The sequence below is a fragment of the Mus caroli genome, chromosome 1 (assembly GCF_900094665.2).
Source record: "Mus caroli chromosome 1, CAROLI_EIJ_v1.1, whole genome shotgun sequence".
In the NCBI taxonomy this organism is placed as follows: domain Eukaryota; kingdom Metazoa; phylum Chordata; class Mammalia; order Rodentia; family Muridae; genus Mus; species Mus caroli.
The window spans coordinates 149,028,939-149,038,704 of record NC_034570.1 but is presented as its reverse complement, the minus strand read 5'-3'; the positions used below and the strand labels follow the sequence as shown (position 1 = coordinate 149,038,704).

Genomic DNA, 9,766 nt, shown 5'->3' with positions numbered 1-9,766 from the left:
AGAGAGAGAGAGAGAGAGAGAGAGAGAGAGAGAGAGAGAGAGAGAGAGTTCTTCAACCACAATGATGTTAGCTATTTTATATCCTCTCTTTGTGCACTCATCTTTGAATGGTAGCAAGCTCATTGTGGTCCTGTGGTACTAAAGTTCACAGAAGAGGCAACAGGTTTGTCAAGGTGAATCACTTTGTCTCAACGTCACAGAATGTGTGAGTAGAATCTCATTCATGGTGAAACTTTACTCTGACATCTTTTTCTGTGGCTCCTCCCATTAGAACTTATTTTTCAATGGAACAACCTTGTCTTAGTAAAATGAGGTGAAACTGGACATTGCCCTTATAGTCCTGTGTAATCTTTGTCTCCAGAGGAATTGGAGACATACCCTCTTCCAGTCATAGGAGACTTTAAAACAACAACAACAAAGTCGGTGTCCCCAGGATGTTCACTGTATGCAGAGAAGTAGCATGACATGTACTAATTCTGACTTAAACTGTCCCTATAGTTCCTTCTTTGCAGTGAGGCTGGGCCAGAAGATTTAGTGTCAGTTTCCCACTCTGAAACATCACATGGCAGGCCCCAGTATGCTGCCCTGTCATTGGCACTGCGGTGTCTGAGCTGGAAGCAGGGTTTATGTACCTGACAGAGTTAGCCAAGGTAAGGACCACACCCTTGACGACAAGGCTCTGAAACCCTGAGATGCGGCTCATTAGGGACCCTAGCTTGTTCAGGCCCATCACCTGCTGCCAAGAGTAATTAAATCAGGGATTAGTGTCACCTAGAGAGTTTGGTGTGAGCTTGGTCCATGTTAAAGTGCTTGACATTGAGTGTCGAAGGCAGACAAGGTTACTATTAGCTCTTGGCACAGGGTAATCTCGCTGAGGTTTACAGTCACTGGCTGCCGGGTCCCTGGAGTAGGAGAAAGCTTTACTTTTCTGTTTCCTAAACCTTTTTTCCTATATTCTGAGACCCAGTTTGCACTTATTGGATTTTTTTTAATTAAAGTGCATGACATACTTCACTTTTCAGACACTATTAAAAATACCTTCCCTCGAGTCATCAGAAACCCTTCTTGTCCACCTTCCGAAGTGTATGGAGCTGTGTAAGTGGTCCTTGCTACTGTGAGTAATCCCTGTCTGCCATTGGTAGAGCAAAATGTGTGCATCCAATTCCCTGGAAATATAAATTAATACTACCTTTCTGGAAAGCCATTTGGCCGTATGTTCCAAGGACTTAAATAATGATCATAACTTTTGAAAACTGAGTATGTAAGTGTACTTCTGGGAATGGAATATATCCTAAGGAAACAATCAGAGATTTTTTTTAAAGGTTGCAGCATCAAAGATGTTCACAACAGTATTGTGTACAGTTGCAAAGACATGAAAATGTCAGTATTCCGTAGCATATTACATTCCCAAGTGAGAGAAATATTGTTCATTCTTTTGGCTAGGCATAGGAAGGCAGAGTTTTTCCACATGTGCTGGGAGACTCTGTTTCTTTCTACTTCTATGAAGCCCTGAGAAGTTAGCAGGGAGCTCTGCATACACACGCCACACTTTCCCAGAGTTTCGCAGAAGAATATTATTTTTAGGTCCTGATAACATGGGGATTTATCCACAGTAGTATTTTGAGTGAGAAAAATATTTTAATTTTCATAGACTATATTTCAAGTAGTTAAAATCAATAGTTAAAAAAGGAAACATTATATTTTATTCTATGCAAATACAGTGACAATACATTCTTTATGGTTTTAGGAGGTGGGAAGTATTGTATTTCTAAAATCATGCAAATCAAAGCAAAACCCAATCTAATCAACTCTGTCACCATAAATAGAAACTGTGATTCTTCTCTAGGCTAAAAAGACTCAGGCTGAGGAGATGGCTCAGCTGGAAAGTGATTGTCTCACAAGCATGAGCACTTGAGTTCAGATCACCATCAGACACATAAAAACCAAGCGTACAATGCTTAAAATGCTAATGCTAGGAGAAAACAGACAATAGGATTCCTAGAGCTTGTGGAATAGCTCGTTTTGCTGAATTGATTAGTTCCAGATTCAATGAGAAGGTGTGTGTATGTGTGCGTGTGTGTGTGTGTGTGTGTGTGTGTGTGTGTGTGTGTGTGTGTTTGTGTATGCATGGATTGATATATATGCATAGATTGATATATATATATACATATATATATATGAATGATGGAGAATGATAAAGACATTTGGAATTGATCTCTGCCCTCCCCATAAATATGCATATACATGTACATACATGCATAACACCACAGATGAGTATATACACATGCATACATTGCACACACATGCATACACACATACACAGAGAAAGTCCTGTCTTCCATTTTCAAGTTCTTAACTAGTATCTTCTAATCTGTTTGCACTCAATAACTATCAAGTAGAGATGGCTATGAAGCAAAGTCACCAGATAGGAGTGGTGGCAGGTGACTATCCAGTGGCTTCACTGATATGTCTCTATTTGTTTGACCCCTACACATTTTATGCTGACCTCAGTATCTCCTAAGATTACACTTCAGGAGAGAAAGTATTAGTAGATTAGTATCAGTCTCTCATTTGGACACTGAGATCACAGTCTCAGCATTTCACCCCAATGGTAATCTGGAAACACTATTCCTGAATCCACCAATGACTGAGGGACTGCTTGGTCCTAGCTGGCAATGTTTCTAAAGACTGTGACAGAAAGGCAATACCTATAATCCTCTGTAAGCCACCTAGTCTATGCAAACACCTATAATCCTCTGCAAGACCACCTGCCTTGGTCTATGCTCTACAACTTGCTTAGCAGAGTGCCTGTGTTTAGCAGGTGTGAAGCTAACAAAGCTGTTCATCGAAGACCTGGAATCACACATTTGCTCATGCAGATCCCAAGCAGAATCATAAGTGTTAATGGATATTCATATCCAGAGTGAGAAAAGAGGAGAAAAAAGAGGAGGAGGATATTCCTGTGCTGGCACTCTCTCTTTCTGGGGGCTTCACTTAGGTAATCGTTTTGGAAAAGCACTTTCAGCTAGCCTTTTAAAGACAACATTTGGAGTGGTGCTAACACCCCAGAGTCATGCTCAGATGCTAGAACTTATATTAGTGGATCTTGTCCAACTAAAGTTTCTACAAAGATATCAGTTAGTGGTAACCTAAGAATAAGAAGAATAAGAAGGGATATTAAGCAATGATTGTATGGATGTTCTTTCTCAATTCTCAGTGGTCAAAAGTAAAATTGAGCTCAGAGAAAATGGGTAACACTCACTCATGATGGAACTCAAAGAAAGTTCTGCCTGGACACACTGATTGTTTTAGTTAGGGTTTTACTGATGTAAAAATGCATCATGATCCAAGCAACTCTAGAAAAGCACACATGTAATTGGGGCTGGATTACAGTTTCAGAGGTTCAGTCCATTATCACCATGACAGTGTCCAGGAAGACATGATGCTAAGAAGGAGCTGTGAGTTCTGCATCTTGATCTGACAGCAGCCAAGAGAAACTGACTATTGCACACTGGGCGAAGTTTCAAAGCCACCCCCACAGTCATGCACTTCCTCCAACAAAGCCATAACTATTCCAACAAAGCCACACCTCCTGGTAGTGCCACTTCCCATGGGCCAGGCATATTCACACCACCACGCTGCCTAAGCTTATCTCTTCCCACAGCATTATATCACTTCAAAAAATGTAAGGGTTTATTTTAAAAGGTTCAAATCATTTTCTTTTACATGCAAAACCCCTGTTCCAGGTAGGCTTAAATGGCATTCTTATACCTCACTTTCATCTCTACATCTAGTGATGGAATAAAATGTCCAAAGCATATTGACAGGGCAGGGGTGGGGCTATATCTTTTCATTAATAATGCTTGCATATTTAATACCACTGGATCAAAGACTAGAGCTATTATGTTCCCTACCACCCAGCTAATAAAATGATTTTCCACTTAAACATCTACCAGTAATTTACAGTAATTTACATTTCTACTTATGTACAAATAGTTTAGAAAGGGTGGGAATGGCTGATTTCATATGTTTTTCTCATAAAAGTCTGGCTCAATTTTTTTTTTTATTTTTGAAGTAGAAAAAAGTGAAATTCATGGACACATCTTAATTGCTGCAGACTGTACTTAAGAAAGCTCTCTGACAAGAAGGAGCAGGTGGCATTTGCCTTGACCCTTAGATGCATTCATACTTTCTGATTTATTTCACTAACACTTACATCAGACGTCAAGTAGATAAAACCTCTACACCTAGGTCCATGGCTTGTGTATAATAGTCGCCCAAGGAGTGTGTACTTCATAGAAGTATTTATTTTACAGAACAGTGGCAAGAAAGAGGGCACAGATCTCTGGATCCCCAAGTTGCAATCTGTTGTGCTAACACCTGCAGAATTCATCATGCCTTGTATGCAGCTGGCCTCTGTGCTTCCAAGGAGCCTGAGATACGCAGATTAGTAATGGATTGCAAACGTTTAGAATGTCATTTCATCAACACTAAGTGGGTTACATTTTCATTCCACTGAGTGCCTTCTTGCTTCTGAAACAAGCCCACAAAGAAGCAGCACCTAGCTGACCTCCGCACCACTCATTATCCACTCCTGCTCCATCACGGGGCCTAATCAGCTCTCCCAGCCCTGATCTTGTTAGAGCACACTGGTCTCCCACCCTGGAGCTCTGCCTAGTATACTACTGGAGTCAACCTCACCTCAGTGGTGGGGAATCACAAGGGGTCTGATTCTTTGTATTTGATATGAGCCAACGGCACCCCTACCTCACCTGCACTACACACACACACACACACACACACACACACACACACACACACACAGGAGTGACTCTGCCAAACACTAAACTATCTTTTCTCTCTTGCCACTTTCCAAAGGACAATGAGAGGAGCTATCCAATTTAATGTTTCAAAGGGACATGAAGGAAATTTATTGTCTCAGGACTGCACAAATCTTCAAAGAAAACTCCAGTGAAAAACAATGAGTTTTTATGGCTTAAAATATTGATTTTCCCACACACCTCTATGTTTTAAAAATAACCTTGCTGAATGTTGCTAAGTAATGCAAAAACTGGTAAGAATGCAATAATATCCATCCTATAGGAAGTTAGCTTTAACAATAACCTGATGAGAAATAAGAGGCCAGAGATGCAGATGAATTATGAAGAGACTGACATAATGAAGGCACAGCCTCCCCCTTTTCCTTCCACCCTTTCCTTCCAGTCTTCAAATGCAATATTAAAGAAGTGACATTCGTGGGAGTCTAAGAACTTTTGCTTTTACATAGGGTCAGGGGAGGCAGGTAGATGTGTTTACTTCCATAGGAAACTACTTCTTCTTTGTTGCCTGGTTTCTCAGCATCGAGGAAGGTGAGTTCTGTGCATCCTGTTCTATCAAGAATGGCCCTAAGGAGGATAGAGGGTATTGGGATTCATTTGTGAGCCATTCAAAGGGGTCCATTCATCAAACAATGATGGCCCCTGGTTATCTTACCAGGATCCTATTTCCAGTTTCCAGCAGCCTTTGGTCCACCCAGCCCTGCCTTAGGCACTACTCAAGTTTATTCCTTAAAGGTATCACACAGCAGTGAGCCATGTTGTACACTAGCTATTACTATTCAAATGACAGGAGCTCTGAGGAAGGGGCCTGCCCCAGAAACAATATATACAAGTACTAGAGTCCATTTACTTTAAAAAGAAGAAAGACAGGGGCCAGCTACACTGGTGTGAATTCCCCAAAGCCATAGAGCAACATAGAGGTGTAGCGAGGAGCGGGAGAGGTGTCTAGAGAATAAACCAAGCCTAGCTGTCAATTCACCATGATCTATCTGTGACTGCAGCTGAGTCTCCTTTTACCTTTTATGAAATATGTGTTTAGTCTAAATGACCTTAAAAATGCTTTCTATCTTAAACATTTAGAAAACATTGTCATTCAAGATATGTCCATGACCCAAAGGTATAGATACCACCTACAACTTGTCAGAAATGTTATATGTCAGTTCCCCCCCCCACCCATAAGTATATAAAAAGACTCCACTTCCTTCCACAGTATCTCCAGGTGAACATTGAAGTTTTGCAAGAATTGTTCAAGAATATTTCATCCAAGGTTTATAGTGAATTTACAGCTCTAGCTTGAGAATTAATTATAAAAGAAACCAAAATGAATGTAAGACTTAGTAACTTCTGAAGAAAGCATCACCATTGCCACTAACAAAATATGATGGCTGAAGTTTTTCACCAAATTCGGTTCTGTCTTCTTTCAAGACCTGTTCAGTCATGTCTCCAGGCACAACCCCATTATGCAAGACCTCAAGAGTCATCGCTTTTGTGGAACAACCTATTTTTAAATGTCGTTCAACTGGATAGCTTTCAGGTCCTAAGTTTTTATGACATATGACTAAATATCCCCATAGAATAATCTCTGTATCAAAATATCGTATCAATTAATATGATTGTAGATTTGGTCAGACCTCTTTCTCCAGTTTCTTGGCTTTGCCTATATGAGATGTCACTACAACTGAATTCTGCTCTGGACCATGATTTCTGTCTTCACTACCCTTTTCCAAACAACAATAAATAATATCTTTCTTTGCTTAGCATGCAATACAATGCTCCATCCTATGAGCAATGATATGAGCATTTAGGTTTCTATTTGAAGGTATGAAAAATGTTCGCTTGTTGGTATGAAAATGTTGGTATGAAAAACATTGGTTGCTGAGAACTGCTGACTGGAGTCTAAACATCCTTTGCTGTAGAAGGGGTAGTAAAAAAAAATCATCCTTGTCCACTATCCCTCTCCTGCTCCCTGTTCACTGGGTGGGTGGGGAAACACCATCATAGAAGCAAGGGAGAGGGGAAGGGATAGGGGATTTCAGGGAGGGGGACCTGGAAAGGGGATGACATTTGAAATATAAGTAAAGAAAATATTCAATAATTTTTTTTTAAAAAGTATTGGTTTTGTCAATTTGGAAAGTATGGGCTGGATTTCTCCTATTCCTGGGAATTATTGACCTCGGTTCTTGTTCTGGAGTTTGAATGATTTGGTGCCATAATACAAGCACTGAACAAGTCCATGGATTGGTGAGATGAGCAAAGAGGTAATGACAGTCTGTGCAGTCAAGGGACTGGTGAAGAAACAAGGAAGATTCAAGGCAGAACTGGCAGAACCGTGATCACAGAGGAGAAACCAAGAGCAAAGAGCATAGGTCCTTCTCACAGGCTTCTTCTCAGCCATAGACACTGTAAACTAAAAGGGAAGTGATCTCTGAGACAAAAGAGAAAAAAACATCCAACGAAAGCCCATATTCCTATGGTTATTACAGAATGAAAATGGTACTTTGCAGGGCTAATTCCTAGAGGCAAGTCTGCAAACACAGATCTATAAACAGCCAACATGAGAAGTCACAGTCACCCTGAATCAGACCTGGAACACAAATCATCAAGGGCAATGAAGACTAAGGTTTACCTTTAGATAGCTAACACCCAGAGCTGTGTGTAGAATAATATATTTAGGACCAATGACTTCTGTGCAGCCAAACTGAACCTGGGTCTCCTGCATCTTACTATAATGCTCTCTCCCAAACGCCTTTCTGTCTTCTGTGATTTATGGTGATTGTATAGGATAGAAAGCCTATAAATGAAATGTTAACAAAAATAGCATCTAGTCTATTGGAAAACATAAAGCATGTATCTGTGGGTCTTAGAATAGAAAGTTATGAGAATAAAGTTTAGGCTGAGGTTAAGAAACCAGCACCCAAGGGAAGAAGATGCCTTCCAGTACCAAGGACAAGAATAGAGTCTTCCAAAGGCTGCAAGGGGCTACTGATGACATAGGAGTCATTTCACCCCTCAGCAATCAAAAACAAGCTTTAGAAACAAAGCTCAGCTCAGATGGAGGATTCCCAGGGGAGGAAGAAATCCAGCCATTAAGAAGAGAGCGCTGCTCCTTCTGTGCTAATATACCTTCTCACCTTAAAAAGGCTAAAGAAATCTGGCTTCCATTCAAGGTCAGCTTTGGAGCAGGCAGGTTGGAACTGTAGAATTTCCCTGGCCAATCAAATCTCTCTGCCTCCTATGCTGATATCACTTATCACAGGATAAATCTTATTTTACCACAGAAATAAAAGGCTTAAAATATAACTGCTGGTGGGTACTGCACAGGCTAAACCTTATTCACATTCAACCATAGCCTGTGAGGAAGACATTAATGAGATGAGATCTTCCAGTTTTTGCATTGAGGGTGTAGGAGAATCCATTGAGGAATCTCTGGTTGCTGAGGCAAGTCGATGAAAAGACAGGTCCACAGAGAGAAGAGGCTCCAAGCCCCAGATATATTTAGAACAGTTGGTCATTTTTGCTGAGCCAACATGGCTCCACCTTCAACTGGACTGGGACAAATAGCTGTGTCCTGAGGTGGTTTTTGTCATGCTAATGCACTCGGACAGCTCTGATTCACAAGATTTAGAGGGGGTTTTTGTGAGTTTGTTTGCATTAAGCTGGACTTCCTTAGAAAGCCTTCATTAATCAGGATATCACTGAACTGCAAAGGAAAGATCACTTGGGCACTACCTGTGAGGAGACAGAGGAGAGGGGGCAGCCTGGGTGGAGGCCAAGAGAGGAAGAAGGGACATCGTCCTTGTGCCAAGCTCTGTGACAGCTTCCTGCAATGACAACAATTTCCTGCAGTCTTATGGACAAAGTGCTATCTCTCCTCTGCAGAAGAAGCAACTCAAGTTAGAGCAGTTTGCATGGAAGTTGGTTGGTTTTGACTGCCTAAAATAAGTGCGGGATTCTCTGACACCAAAGCCTTTGTTCTTTCCACCCAGCTATGCAGAAAGGCAAGGAAGGAACAGACCACTGAAAAACAATTTCTGGTACAAGTTAACAGGACAGCGCTCGTGGTGATGTGAATCTCATTCATTTATTCTCTGACTATACCTTAAATGGGATGAACATACTATTGTTCTAGGCACTGACAGGAGCAAGTTCTCTTAGAAAAGATACTACATAAGAAACAGTATCTACTATACAGGAACATGCTGTTTGGATCAAAATGAACAAAGTTTTATAAACTATGCAAATTTAATAAGAGGAACTGTGGGATTTCAGGATAACAAAAACCTAGATAAGATAGGGAAGTTATGGTGGAAGGGACTTTCTGTGTCCTTCATAGGATTCAGAAGGAGTGACGTGGTGAGACACAAGCCAGGACTGGAGCAGACAGGACCTGAGCAGAAGTTTCAGTTCCAAACACAGAGGTCTTGGGTGCCAGAGTCTGAGAGAGCAGAGATCTGTGGCAGTGACCGAGAGCACTGGAACCCAGGAAGTCTCTTAGGATCAAGTGCAAAGTTCTGCTGGGCTTCAGGATTTAGCTAATACAATTGCTATCCTAATTTTATAAGTGGAAGATTACAGTGGATTTCCAGTGGCAAGTCCACTACTTTCTATATTAGTGTTCCTGAGCATCAAGAAGATCAGTCTTTTTATTATCAAATGAGTGAAAACATCCCCAAACACCACCACTTCAACCTCAAAAATGTGTTCAATCGACTCCAACCAAGGAAAATATTAAAATACGGACATATTACACCTGAGCCAGAGAATCAAAGATGATATAGATATAGATGTAGATGTAGATGTAGATGTAGATGTAGATGTAGATGTAGATGTAGATGTAGATGTAGATGATATAGATATAGATATAGCTATAGCTATAGCTATAGCTATAGCTATAGATATAGATATAGATATAGATATAGATATAGATA

The 9,766-nt window shown here is 40.7% G+C and overlaps 1 protein-coding gene across 1 annotated transcript in view; it reads right to left on the bottom strand.

The window, feature by feature from the left end:
• The window catches only part of Astn1 (astrotactin 1), a 319,074-nt gene that overhangs the window by 285,590 nt on the left and 23,718 nt on the right, over window positions 1–9,766 (bottom strand). The window lies entirely within an intron of this gene.